This window comes from Salmo salar, chromosome 10 (assembly GCF_965601325.2).
Source record: "Salmo salar chromosome 10, fSalSal1, whole genome shotgun sequence".
NCBI classification, from domain to species: Eukaryota; Metazoa; Chordata; class Actinopteri; order Salmoniformes; family Salmonidae; genus Salmo; species Salmo salar.
In genome coordinates, this window is record NC_138300.1 from 60,930,659 (window position 1) to 60,946,897 (window position 16,239).

A 16,239-nucleotide genomic window follows, 5' to 3' on the forward strand; every position below is an offset into this window, starting at 1 on the left:
TGCTTGATATTTTACTGTATAGTCAGACACGCTGCTTGATATTTTACTGTATAGTCAGACATGCTGCTTGATATTTTACTGTATAGTCAGACACACTGCTTGATATTTTACTGTATAGTCAGACACGCTGCTTGATATTTTACTGTATAGTCAGACACGCTGCTTGTCCTTGATATTTTACTGTATAGTCAGACACGCTGCTTGATATTTTACTGTATAGTCAGACACGCTGCTTGTCCTTGATATTTTACTGTATAGTCAGACACACTGCTTGATATTTTACTGTATAGTCAGACACGCTGCTTGATATTTTACTGTGTAGTCAGACACACAGCTTGCCCTTGATATTTTACTGTATAGTCAGACACACTGCTTGATATTTTACTGTATAGTCAGACACACTGCTTGATATTTTACTGTATAGTCAGACACGCTGCTTGATGTTTTACTGTATAGTCAGACACGCTGCTTGATATTTTATTGTATAGTCAGCCACGCAGCTTGATATTTTACTGTATACTCAGACACACTGCTTGTCCTTGATATTTTACTGTATAGTCAGACACACTGCTTGATATTTTACTGTATAGTCAGACACACTGCTTGATATTTTACTGTATAGTCAGACACGCTGCTTGATGTTTTACTGTATAGTCAGACACGCTGCTTGATATTTTATTGTATAGTCAGCCACGCAGCTTGATATTTTACTGTATACTCAGACACACTGCTTGTCCTTGATATTTTACTGTATAGTCAGACACACTGCTTGATATTTTACTGTATAGTCAGACACACTGCTTGATATTTTACTGTATAGACAGACACACTGCATGATATTTTACTGTATAGTCAGACACACTGCTTGTCCTTGATATTTTACTGTATAGTCAGACACACTGCTTGATATTTTACTGTATAGTCAGACACACTGCTTGATATTTTACTGTATAGTCAGACACACTGCTTGATATTTTACTGTATAGTCAGACACACTCCTTGTCCTTGATATTTTACTGTATAGTCAGACACACTGCTTGATATTTTACTGTATAGTCAGACATGCTGCTTGTCCTTGATATTTTACTGTATAGTCAGACACGCTGCTTGATATTTTACTGTATAGTCAGACACACTGCTTGATATTTTACTGTATAATCAGACACACAGCTTGTCCTTGATATTTTACTGTATAGTCAGACACACAGCTTGTCCTTGATATTTTACTGTATAGTCAGACACACAGCTTGTCCTTGATATTTTACTGTATAGTCAGACACGCTGCTTGATATTTTACTGTATAGTCAGACACGCTGCTTGATATTTTACTGTATAGTCAGACACACTGCTTGATATTTTACTGTATAGTCAGACACGCTGCTTGATATTTTACTGTATAGTCAGACACGCTGCTTGATATTTTACTGTATAGTCAGACACACTGCTTGATATTTTACTGTATAGTCAGACACACTGCTTGATATTTTACTGTATAGTCAGACACGCTGCTTGTCCTTGATATTTTACTGTATAGTCAGACACGCTGCTTGATATTTTACTGTATAGTCAGACACGCTGCTTGTCCTTGATATGTTACTGTATAGTCAGACACACTGCTTGATATTTTACTGTATAGTCAGACACGCTGCTTGATATTTTACTGTATAGTCAGACACACTGCTTGCCCTTGATATTTTACTGTATAGTCAGACACACTGCTTGATATTTTACTGTATAGTCAGACACACTGCTTGATATTTTACTGTATAGTCAGACACGCTGCTTGATGTTTTACTGTATAGTCAGACACGCTGCTTGATATTTTATTGTATAGTCAGACACGCAGCTTGATATTTTACTGTATAGTCAGACACACTGCTGGTCCTTGATATTTTACTGTATAGTCAGACACACAGCTTGTCCTTGAAATTTTACTGTATAGTCAGACACACTGCTTGATATTTTACTGTATAGTCAGACACGCTGCTTGTCCTTGATATTTTACTGTATAGTCAGACACACTGCTTGATATTTTACTGTATAGTCAGACACGCTGCTTGATATTTTACTGTATAGTCAGACACACTGCTTGATATTTTACTGTATAATCAGACACACAGGTTGTCCTTGATATTTTACTATATAGTCAGACACACAGCTTGTCCTTGATATTTTACTGTATAGTCAGACACACAGCTTGTCCTTGATATTTTACTGTATAGTCAGACACGCTGCTTGATATTTTACTGTATAGTCAGACACGCTGCTTGATATTTTACTGTATAGTCAGACACACTGCTTGATATTTTACTGTATAGTCAGACACGCTGCTTGATATTTTACTGTATAGTCAGACACGCTGCTTGATATTTTACTGTATAGTCAGACACACTGCTTGATATTTTACTGTATAGTCAGACACACTGCTTGATATTTTACTGTATAGTCAGACACGCTGCTTGTCCTTGATATTTTACTGTATAGTCAGACACGCTGCTTGATATTTTACTGTATAGTCAGACACGCTGCTTGTCCTTGATATGTTACTGTATAGTCAGACACACTGCTTGATATTTTACTGTATAGTCAGACACGCTGCTTGATATTTTACTGTATAGTCAGACACACTGCTTGCCCTTGATATTTTACTGTATAGTCAGACACGCTGCTTGATATTTTACTGTATAGTCAGACACGCTGCTTGTCCTTGATATGTTACTGTATAGTCAGACACACTGCTTGATATTTTACTGTATAGTCAGACACGCTGCTTGATATTTTACTGTATAGTCAGACACACTGCTTGCCCTTGATATTTTACTGTATAGTCAGACACACTGCTTGATATTTTACTGTATAGTCAGACACACTGCTTGATATTTTACTGTATAGTCAGACACGCTGCTTGATGTTTTACTGTATAGTCAGACACGCTGCTTGATATTTTATTGTATAGTCAGACACGCAGCTTGATATTTTACTGTATAGTCAGACACACTGCTGGTCCTTGATATTTTACTGTATAGTCAGACACACAGCTTGTCCTTGAAATTTTACTGTATAGTCAGACACACTGCTTGATATTTTACTGTATAGTCAGACACGCTGCTTGTCCTTGATATTTTACTGTATAGTCAGACACACTGCTTGATATTTTACTGTATAGTCAGACACGCTGCTTGATATTTTACTGTATAGTCAGACACACTGCTTGATATTTTACTGTATAATCAGACACACAGCATGTCCTTGATATTTTACTGTATAGTCAGACACACAGCTTGTCCTTGATATTTTACTGTATAGTCAGACACACAGCTTGTCCTTGATATTTTACTGTATAGTCAGACACGCTGCTTGATATTTTACTGTATAGTCAGACACGCTGCTTGATATTTTACTGTATAGTCAGACACACTGCTTGATATTTTACTGTATAGTCAGACACGCTGCTTGATATTTTACTGTATAGTCAGACACGCTGCTTGATATTTTACTGTATAGTCAGACACACTGCTTGATATTTTACTGTATAGTCAGACACACTGCTTGATATTTTACTGTATAGTCAGACACGCTGCTTGTCCTTGATATTTTACTGTATAGTCAGACACGCTGCTTGATATTTTACTGTATAGTCAGACACGCTGCTTGTCCTTGATATGTTACTGTATAGTCAGACACACTGCTTGATATTTTACTGTATAGTCAGACACGCTGCTTGATATTTTACTGTATAGTCAGACACACTGCTTGCCCTTGATATTTTACTGTATAGTCAGACACACTGCTTGATATTTTACTGTATAGTCAGACACACTGCTTGATATTTTACTGTATAGTCAGACACGCTGCTTGATGTTTTACTGTATAGTCAGACACGCTGCTTGATATTTTATTGTATAGTCAGACACGCAGCTTGATATTTTACTGTATAGTCAGACACACTGCTGGTCCTTGATATTTTACTGTATAGTCAGACACACAGCTTGTCCTTGATATTTTACTGTATAGTCAGACACACTGCTTGATATTTTACTGTATAGTCAGACACGCTGCTTGTCCTTGATATTTTACTGTATAGTCAGACACACTGCTTGATATTTTACTGTATAGTCAGACACGCTGCTTGATATTTTACTGTATAGTCAGACACACAGCTTGCCCTTGATATTTTACTGTATAGTCAGACACACTGCTTGATATTTTACTGTATAGTCAGACACACTGCTTGATATTTTAATGTATAGTCAGACACGCTGCTTGATGTTTTACTGTATAGTCAGACACGCTGCTTGATATTTTATTGTATAGTCAGCCACGCAGCTTGATATTTTACTGTATACTCAGACACACTGCTTGTCCTTGATATTTTACTGTATAGTCAGACACACTGCTTGATATTTTACTGTATAGTCAGACACACTGCTTGATATTTTACTGTATAGACAGACACACTGCATGATATTTTACTGTATAGTCAGACACACTGCTTGTCCTTGATATTTTACTGTATAGTCAGACACACTGCTTGATATTTTACTGTATAGTCAGACACACTGCTTGATATTTTACTGTATAGTCAGACACACTGATTGATATTTTACTGTATAGTCAGACACACTCCTTGTCCTTGATATTTTACTGTATAGTCAGACACACTGCTTGATATTTTACTGTATAGTCAGACATGCTGCTTGTCCTTGATATTTTACTGTATAGTCAGACACGCTGCTTGATATTTTACTGTATAGTCAGACACACTGCTTGATATTTTACTGTATAATCAGACACACAGCTTGTCCTTGATATTTTACTGTATAGTCAGACACACAGCTTGTCCTTGATATTTTACTGTATAGTCAGACACACAGCTTGTCCTTGATATTTTACTGTATAGTCAGACACGCTGCTTGATATTTTACTGTATAGTCAGACACACTGCTTGATATTTTACTGTATAATCAGACACACAGCTTGTCCTTGATATTTTACTGTATAGTCAGACACACAGCTTGTCCTTGATATTTTACTGTATAGTCAGACACACAGCTTGTCCTTGATATTTTACTGTATAGTCAGACACGCTGCTTGATATTTTACTGTATAGTCAGATACGCTGCTTGATATTTTACTGTATAGTCAGACACACTGCTTGATATTTTACTGTATAGTCAGACACGCTGCTTGATATTTTACTGTATAGTCAGACACGCTGCTTGATATTTTACTGTATAGTCAGACACACTGCTTGATATTTTACTGTATAGTCAGACACACTGCTTGATATTTTACTGTATAGTCAGACACGCTGCTTGTCCTTGATATTTTACTGTATAGTCAGACACGCTGCTTGATATTTTACTGTATAGTCAGACACGCTGCTTGTCCTTGATATGTTACTGTATAGTCAGACACACTGCTTGATATTTTACTGTATAGTCAGACACGCTGCTTGATATTTTACTGTATAGTCAGACACACTGCTTGCCCTTGATATTTTACTGTATAGTCAGACACACTGCTTGATATTTTACTGTATAGTCAGACACACTGCTTGATATTTTACTGTATAGTCAGACACGCTGCTTGATGTTTTACTGTATAGTCAGACACGCTGCTTGATATTTTATTGTATAGTCAGACACGCAGCTTGATATTTTACTGTATAGTCAGACACACTGCTGGTCCTTGATATTTTACTGTATAGTCAGACACACAGCTTGTCCTTGATATTTTACTGTATAGTCAGACACACTGCTTGATATTTTACTGTATAGTCAGACACGCTGCTTGTCCTTGATATTTTACTGTATAGTCAGACACACTGCTTGATATTTTACTGTATAGTCAGACACGCTGCTTGATATTTTACTGTATAGTCAGACACACAGCTTGCCCTTGATATTTTACTGTATAGTCAGACACACTGCTTGATATTTTACTGTATAGTCAGACACACTGCTTGATATTTTACTGTATAGTCAGACACGCTGCTTGATGTTTTACTGTATAGTCAGACACGCTGCTTGATATTTTATTGTATAGTCAGCCACGCAGCTTGATATTTTACTGTATACTCAGACACACTGCTTGTCCTTGATATTTTACTGTATAGTCAGACACACTGCTTGATATTTTACTGTATAGTCAGACACACTGCTTGATATTTTACTGTATAGTCAGACACACTCCTTGTCCTTGATATTTTACTGTATAGTCAGACACACTGCTTGATATTTTACTGTATAGTCAGACATGCTGCTTGTCCTTGATATTTTACTGTATAGTCAGACACGCTGCTTGATATTTTACTGTATAGTCAGACACACTGCTTGATATTTTACTGTATAATCAGACACACAGCTTGTCCTTGATATTTTACTGTATAGTCAGACACACAGCTTGTCCTTGATATTTTACTGTATAGTCAGACACACAGCTTGTCCTTGATATTTTACTGTATAGTCAGACACGCTGCTTGATATTTTACTGTATAGTCAGACACGCTGCTTGATATTTTACTGTATAGTCAGACACACTGCTTGATATTTTACTGTATAGTCAGACACGCTGCTTGATATTTTACTGTATAGTCAGACACGCTGCTTGATATTTTACTGTATAGTCAGACACACTGCTTGATATTTGACTGTATAGTCAGACACACTGCTTGATATTTTACTGTATAGTCAGACACGCTGCTTGTCCTTGATATTTTACTGTATAGTCAGACACGCTGCTTGATATTTTACTGTATAGTCAGACACGCTGCTTGTCCTTGATATGTTACTGTATAGTCAGACACACTGCTTGATATTTTACTGTATAGTCAGACACGCTGCTTGATATTTACTGTATAGTCAGACACACTGCTTGCCCTTGATATTTTACTGTATAGTCAGACACACTGCTTGATATTTTACTGTATAGTCAGACACACTGCTTGATATTTTACTGTATAGTCAGACACGCTGCTTGATGTTTTACTGTATAGTCAGACACGCTGCTTGATATTTTATTGTATAGTCAGACACGCAGCTTGATATTTTACTGTATAGTCAGACACACTGCTTGTCCTTGATATTTTACTGTATAGTCAGACACACAGCTTGTCCTTGATATTTTACTGTATAGTCAGACACACTGCTTGATAATTTACTGTATAGTCAGACACGCTGCTTGTACTTGATATTTTACTGTATAGTCAGACACACTGCTTGATATTTTACTGTATAGTCAGACACACTGCTTGATATTTTACTGTATAGTCAGACGCACAGCTTGATATTTTACTGTACAGTCAGACACACTGCTTGATAATTTACTGTATGTCAGACACACTGCTTGTACTTGATATTTTACTGTATAGTCAGACACACTGCTTGATATTTTACTGTATAGTCAGACACACTGCTTGATATTTTACTGTATAGTCAGACACACAGCTTGTCCTTGATATTTTACTGTATAGTCAGACACACTGCTTGATATTTTACTGTATAGTCAGACACGCTGCTTGTCCTTGATATTTTACTGTATAGTCAGACACACTGCTTGATATTTTACTGTATAGTCAGACACGCTGCTTGATATTTTACTGTATAGTCAGACACACAGCTTGCCCTTGATATTTTACTGTATAGTCAGACACACTGCTTGATATTTTACTGTATAGTCAGACACACTGCTTGATATTTTAATGTATAGTCAGACACGCTGCTTGATGTTTTACTGTATAGTCAGACACGCTGCTTGATATTTTATTGTATAGTCAGCCACGCAGCTTGATATTTTACTGTATACTCAGACACACTGCTTGTCCTTGATATTTTACTGTATAGTCAGACACACTGCTTGATATTTTACTGTATAGTCAGACACACTGCTTGATATTTCACTGTATAGACAGACACACTGCTTGATATTTTACTGTATAGTCAGACACGCTGCTTGATATTTTACTGTATAGTCAGACACACTGCTTGATATTTTACTGTATAATCAGACACACAGCTTGTCCTTGATATTTTACTGTATAGTCAGACACACAGCTTGTCCTTGATATTTTACTGTATAGTCAGACACACTGCTTGATATTTTAATGTATAGTCAGACACGCTGCTTGATGTTTTACTGTATAGTCAGACACGCTGCTTGATATTTTATTGTATAGTCAGCCACGCAGCTTGATATTTTACTGTATACTCAGACACACTGCTTGTCCTTGATATTTTACTGTATAGTCAGACACACTGCTTGATATTTTACTGTATAGTCAGACACACTGCTTGATATTTTACTGTATAGTCAGACACACTGCTTGATATTTTACTGTATAGTCAGACACGCTGCTTGATATTTTACTGTATAGTCAGACACACTGCTTGATATTTTACTGTATAATCAGACACACAGCTTGTCCTTGATATTTTACTGTATAGTCAGACACACAGCTTGTCCTTGATATTTTACTGTATAGTCAGACACACAGCTTGTCCTTGATATTTTACTGTATAGTCAGACACGCTGCTTGATATTTTACTGTATAGTCAGACACGCTGCTTGATATTTTACTGTATAGTCAGACACACTGCTTGATATTTTACTGTATAGTCAGACACGCTGCTTGATATTTTACTGTATAGTCAGACACGCTGCTTGATATTTTACTGTATAGTCAGACACACTGCTTGATATTTGACTGTATAGTCAGACACACTGCTTGATATTTTACTGTATAGTCAGACACGCTGCTTGTCCTTGATATTTTACTGTATAGTCAGACACGCTGCTTGATATTTTACTGTATAGTCAGACACGCTGCTTGTCCTTGATATGTTACTGTATAGTCAGACACACTGCTTGATATTTTACTGTATAGTCAGACACGCTGCTTGATATTTACTGTATAGTCAGACACACTGCTTGCCCTTGATATTTTACTGTATAGTCAGACACACTGCTTGATATTTTACTGTATAGTCAGACACACTGCTTGATATTTTACTGTATAGTCAGACACGCTGCTTGATGTTTTACTGTATAGTCAGACACGCTGCTTGATATTTTATTGTATAGTCAGACACGCAGTTTGATATTTTACTGTATAGTCAGACACACTGCTTGTCCTTGATATTTTACTGTATAGTCAGACACACAGCTTGTCCTTGATATTTTACTGTATAGTCAGACACACTGCTTGATAATTTACTGTATAGTCAGACACGCTGCTTGTACTTGATATTTTACTGTATAGTCAGACACACTGCTTGATATTTTACTGTATAGTCAGACACACTGCTTGATATTTTACTGTATAGTCAGACGCACAGCTTGATATTTTACTGTACAGTCAGACACACTGCTTGATAATTTACTGTATGTCAGACACACTGCTTGTACTTGATATTTTACTGTATAGTCAGACACACTGCTTGATATTTTACTGTATAGTCAGACACACTGCTTGATATTTTACTGTATAGTCAGACACACAGCTTGTCCTTGATATTTTACTGTATAGTCAGACACACTGCTTGATATTTTACTGTATAGTCAGACACGCTGCTTGTCCTTGATATTTTACTGTATAGTCAGACACACTGCTTGATATTTTACTGTATAGTCAGACACGCTGCTTGATATTTTACTATATAGTCAGACACACAGCTTGCCCTTGATATTTTACTGTATAGTCAGACACACTGCTTGATATTTTACTGTATAGTCAGACACACTGCTTGATATTTTAATGTATAGTCAGACACGCTGCTTGATGTTTTACTGTATAGTCAGACACGCTGCTTGATATTTTATTGTATAGTCAGCCACGCAGCTTGATATTTTACTGTATACTCAGACACACTGCTTGTCCTTGATATTTTACTGTATAGTCAGACACACTGCTTGATATTTTACTGTATAGTCAGACACACTGCTTGATATTTTACTGTATAGACAGACACACTGCATGATATTTTACTGTATAGTCAGACACACTTCCTGTCCTTGATATTTTACTGTATAGTCAGACACACTGCTTGATATTTTACTGTATAGTCAGACACACTGCTTGATATTTTACTGTATAGTCAGACACACTGATTGATATTTTACTGTATAGTCAGACACACTCCTTGTCCTTGATATTTTACTGTATAGTCAGACACACTGCTTGATATTTTACTGTATAGTCAGACATGCTGCTTGTCCTTGATATTTTACTGTATAGTCAGACACGCTGCTTGATATTTTACTGTATAGTCAGACACACTGCTTGATATTTTACTGTATAATCAGACACACAGCTTGTCCTTGATATTTTACTGTATAGTCAGACACACAGCTTGTCCTTGATATTTTACTGTATAGTCAGACACACAGCTTGTCCTTGATATTTTACTGTATAGTCAGACACGCTGCTTGATATTTTACTGTATAGTCAGACACACTGCTTGATATTTTACTGTATAATCAGACACACAGCTTGTCCTTGATATTTTACTGTATAGTCAGACACACAGCTTGTCCTTGATATTTTACTGTATAGTCAGACACACAGCTTGTCCTTGATATTTTACTGTATAGTCAGACACGCTGCTTGATATTTTACTGTATAGTCAGATACGCTGCTTGATATTTTACTGTATAGTCAGACACACTGCTTGATATTTTACTGTATAGTCAGACACGCTGCTTGATATTTTACTGTATAGTCAGACACGCTGCTTGATATTTTACTGTATAGTCAGACACACTGCTTGATATTTTACTGTATAGTCAGACACACTGCTTGATATTTTACTGTATAGTCAGACACGCTGCTTGTCCTTGATATTTTACTGTATAGTCAGACACACTGCTTGATATTTTACTGTATAGTCAGACACGCTGCTTGATATTTTACTGTATAGTCAGACACACTGCTTGATATTTTACTGTATAATCAGACACACAGCTTGTCCTTGATATTTTACTGTATAGTCAGACACACAGCTTGTCCTTGATATTTTACTGTATAGTCAGACACACAGCTTGTCCTTGATATTTTACTGTATAGTCAGACACGCTGCTTGATATTTTACTGTATAGTCAGACACGCTGCTTGATATTTTACTGTATAGTCAGACACACTGCTTGATATTTTACTGTATAGTCAGACACGCTGCTTGATATTTTACTGTATAGTCAGACACGCTGCTTGATATTTTACTGTATAGTCAGACACACTGCTTGATATTTTACTGTATAGTCAGACACACTGCTTGATATTTTACTGTATAGTCAGACACGCTGCTTGTCCTTGATATTTTACTGTATAGTCAGACACGCTGCTTGATATTTTACTGTATAGTCAGACACGCTGCTTGTCCTTGATATGTTACTGTATAGTCAGACACACTGCTTGATATTTTACTGTATAGTCAGACACGCTGCTTGATATTTTACTGTATAGTCAGACACACTGCTTGCCCTTGATATTTTACTGTATAGTCAGACACACTGCTTGATATTTTACTGTATAGTCAGACACACTGCTTGATATTTTACTGTATAGTCAGACACGCTGCTTGATGTTTTACTGTATAGTCAGACACGCTGCTTGATATTTTATTGTATAGTCAGACACGCAGCTTGATATTTTACTGTATAGTCAGACACACTGCTGGTCCTTGATATTTTACTGTATAGTCAGACACACAGCTTGTCCTTGATATTTTACTGTATAGTCAGACACACTGCTTGATATTTTACTGTATAGTCAGACACGCTGCTTGTCCTTGATATTTTACTGTATAGTCAGACACACTGCTTGATATTTTACTGTATAGTCAGACACGCTGCTTGATATTTTACTGTATAGTCAGACACACAGCTTGTCCTTGATATTTTACTGTATAGTCAGACACACTGCTTGATATTTTACTGTATAGTCAGACACACTGCTTGATATTTTACTGTATAGTCAGACACGCTGCTTGATGTTTTACTGTATAGTCAGACACGCTGCTTGATATTTTATTGTATAGTCAGCCACGCAGCTTGATATTTTACTGTATACTCAGACACACTGCTTGTCCTTGATATTTTACTGTATAGTCAGACACACTGCTTGATATTTTACTGTATAGTCAGACACACTGCTTGATATTTTACTGTATAGTCAGACACACTCCTTGTCCTTGATATTTTACTGTATAGTCAGACACACTGCTTGATATTTTACTGTATAGTCAGACATGCTGCTTGTCCTTGATATTTTACTGTATAGTCAGACACGCTGCTTGATATTTTACTGTATAGTCAGACACACTGCTTGATATTTTACTGTATAATCAGACACACAGCTTGTCCTTGATATTTTACTGTATAGTCAGACACACAGCTTGTCCTTGATATTTTACTGTATAGTCAGACACACAGCTTGTCCTTGATATTTTACTGTATAGTCAGACACGCTGCTTGATATTTTACTGTATAGTCAGACACGCTGCTTGATATTTTACTGTATAGTCAGACACACTGCTTGATATTTTACTGTATAGTCAGACACGCTGCTTGATATTTTACTGTATAGTCAGACACGCTGCTTGATATTTTACTGTATAGTCAGACACACTGCTTGATATTTGACTGTATAGTCAGACACACTGCTTGATATTTTACTGTATAGTCAGACACGCTGCTTGTCCTTGATATTTTACTGTATAGTCAGACACGCTGCTTGATATTTTACTGTATAGTCAGACACGCTGCTTGTCCTTGATATGTTACTGTATAGTCAGACACACTGCTTGATATTTTCCTGTATAGTCAGACACGCTGCTTGATATTTACTGTATAGTCAGACACACTGCTTGCCCTTGATATTTTACTGTATAGTCAGACACACTGCTTGATATTTTACTGTATAGTCAGACACACTGCTTGATATTTTACTGTATAGTCAGACACGCTGCTTGATGTTTTACTGTATAGTCAGACACGCTGCTTGATATTTTATTGTATAGTCAGACACGCAGCTTGATATTTTACTGTATAGTCAGACACACTGCTTGTCCTTGATATTTTACTGTATAGTCAGACACACAGCTTGTCCTTGATATTTTACTGTATAGTCAGACACACTGCTTGATAATTTACTGTATAGTCAGACACGCTGCTTGTACTTGATATTTTACTGTATAGTCAGACACACTGCTTGATATTTTACTGTATAGTCAGACACACTGCTTGATATTTTACTGTATAGTCAGACGCACAGCTTGATATTTTACTGTACAGTCAGACACACTGCTTGATAATTTACTGTATGTCAGACACACTGCTTGTACTTGATATTTTACTGTATAGTCAGACACACTGCTTGATATTTTACTGTATAGTCAGACACACTGCTTGATATTTTACTGTATAGTCAGACACTCTGCTTGATATTTTACTGTATAGTCAGACACACTGCTTGTCCTTGATATTTTACTGTATAGTCAGACACACTGCTTGATATTTTACTGTATAGTCAGACACACTGCTTGATATTTTACTGTATAGTCAGACACGCTGCTTGATGTTTTACTGTATAGTCAGACACGCTGCTTGATATTTTACTGTATAGTCAGACACGCAGCTTGATATTTTACTGTATAGTCAGACACGCTGCTTGATATTTTCCTGTATAGTCAGACACACTTCTTGATATTTTACTGTATAGTCAGACACACTGCTTGTCCTTGATATTTTACTGTATAGTCAGACACGTTGCTTGATATCTTACTGTATAGTCAGACATGCTGCTTGATATCTTACTGTATAGTCAGACACGCTGCTTGTCCTTGATATTTTACTGTATAGTCAGACACGCTGCTTGATATTTTACTGTATAGTCAGACACGCTGCTTGATATTTTACTGTATAGTCAGACATACTGCTTGATATTTTATGAATAGTCAGACACACTGCTTGATATTTTACTGTATAGTCAGACAAAGTGCTTGATATTTTACTGTATAGTCAGACACACTGCTTGATATTTTACTGTATAGTCAGACAGACTGCTTGTCCTTGATATTTTACTGTATAGTCAGACACGCTGCTTGTCCTTGATATTTTACTGTATAGTCAGACACACTGCTTGATATTTTATTGTGTAGTCAGACACACTGCTTGATATTTTACTGTATAGTCAGACACACTGCTTGATGTTTTACTGTATAGTCAGACACAAAGCTTGTCCTTGATATTTTACTGTATAGTCAGACACACTGCATGATATTTTACTGTATAGTCAGGCACACTGCTTGATATTTTACTGTATAGACAGACACACTGCTTGATATTTTACTGTATAGTCAGACACACTGCTTGTCCTTGATATTTTACTGTATAGTCAGACACACTGCTTGATATTTTACTGTATAGTCAGACACACTGCTTGATATTTTACTGTATAGTCAGACACACTGCTTGTCCTTGATATTTTACTGTATAGTCAGACACACTGCTTGATATTTTACTGTATAGTCAGACATGCTGCTTGTCCTTGATATTTTATTGTATAGTCAGACACGCAGCTTGATATTTTACTGTATATTCAGACACACTGCTTGTCCTTGATATTTTACTGTATAGTCAGACACACTGCTTGATATTTTACTGTATAGTCAGACATGCTGCTTGTCCTTGATATTTTACTGTATAGTCAGACACGCTGCTTGATATTTTACTGTATAGTCAGACACACTGCTTGATATTTTACTGTATAGTCAGACACACTGCTTGATATTTTACTGTATAGTCAGACACGCTGCTTGATATTTTACTGTATAGTCAGACACGCTGCTTGATATTTTACTGTATAGTCAGACACACTGCTTGATATTTTACTGTATAGTCAGACACGCTGCTTGATATTTTACTGTATAGTCAGACACTGCTTGCCCTTGATATTTTACTGTATAGTCAGACACACTGCTTGATATTTTACTGTATAGTCAGACACACTGCTTGATGTTTTACTGTATAGTCAGACACGCTGCTTGATATTTTATTGTATAGTCAGACACGCAGCTTGATATTTTACTGTATATTCAGACACACTGCTTGTCCTTGATATTTTACTGTATAGTCAGACACACTGCTTGATATTTTACTGTATAGTCAGACACGCTGCTTGTCCTTGATATGTTACTGTATAGTCAGACACACTGCTTGATATTTTACTGTATAGTCAGACACGCTGCTTGATATTTACTGTATAGTCAGACACACTGCTTGCCCTTGATATTTTACTGTATAGTCAGACACACTGCTTGATATTTTACTGTATAGTCAGACACACTGCTTGATATTTTACTGTATAGTCAGACACGCTGCTTGATGTTTTACTGTATAGTCAGACACGCTGCTTGATATTTTATTGTATAGTCAGACACGCAGCTTGATATTTTACTGTATAGTCAGACACACTGCTTGTCCTTGATATTTTACTGTATAGTCAGACACACAGCTTGTCCTTGATATTTTACTGTATAGTCAGACACACTGCTTGATAATTTACTGTATAGTCAGACACGCTGCTTGTACTTGATATTTTACTGTATAGTCAGACACACTGCTTGATATTTTACTGTATAGTCAGACACACTGCTTGATATTTTACTGTATAGTCAGACGCACAGCTTGATATTTTACTGTACAGTCAGACACACTGCTTGATAATTTACTGTATGTCAGACACACTGCTTGTACTTGATATTTTACTGTATAGTCAGACACACTGCTTGATATTTTACTGTATAGTCAGACACACTGCTTGATATTTTACTGTATAGTCAGACACGCTGCTTGATGTTTTACTGTATAGTCAGACACGCTGCTTGATATTTTACTGTATAGTCAGACACGCAGCTTGATATTTTACTGTATAGTCAGACACGCTGCTTGATATTTTCCTGTATAGTCAGACACACTTCTTGATATTTTACTGTATAGTCAGACACACTGCTTGTCCTTGATATTTTACTGTATAGTCAGACACGTTGCTTGATATCTTACTGTATAGTCAGACATGCTGCTTGATATCTTACTGTATAGTCAGACACGCTGCTTGTCCTTGATATTTTACTGTATAGTCAGACACGCTGCTTGATATTTTACTGTATAGTCAGACACGCTGCTTGATATTTTACTGTATAGTCAGACATACTGCTTGATATTTTATGAATAGTCAGACACACT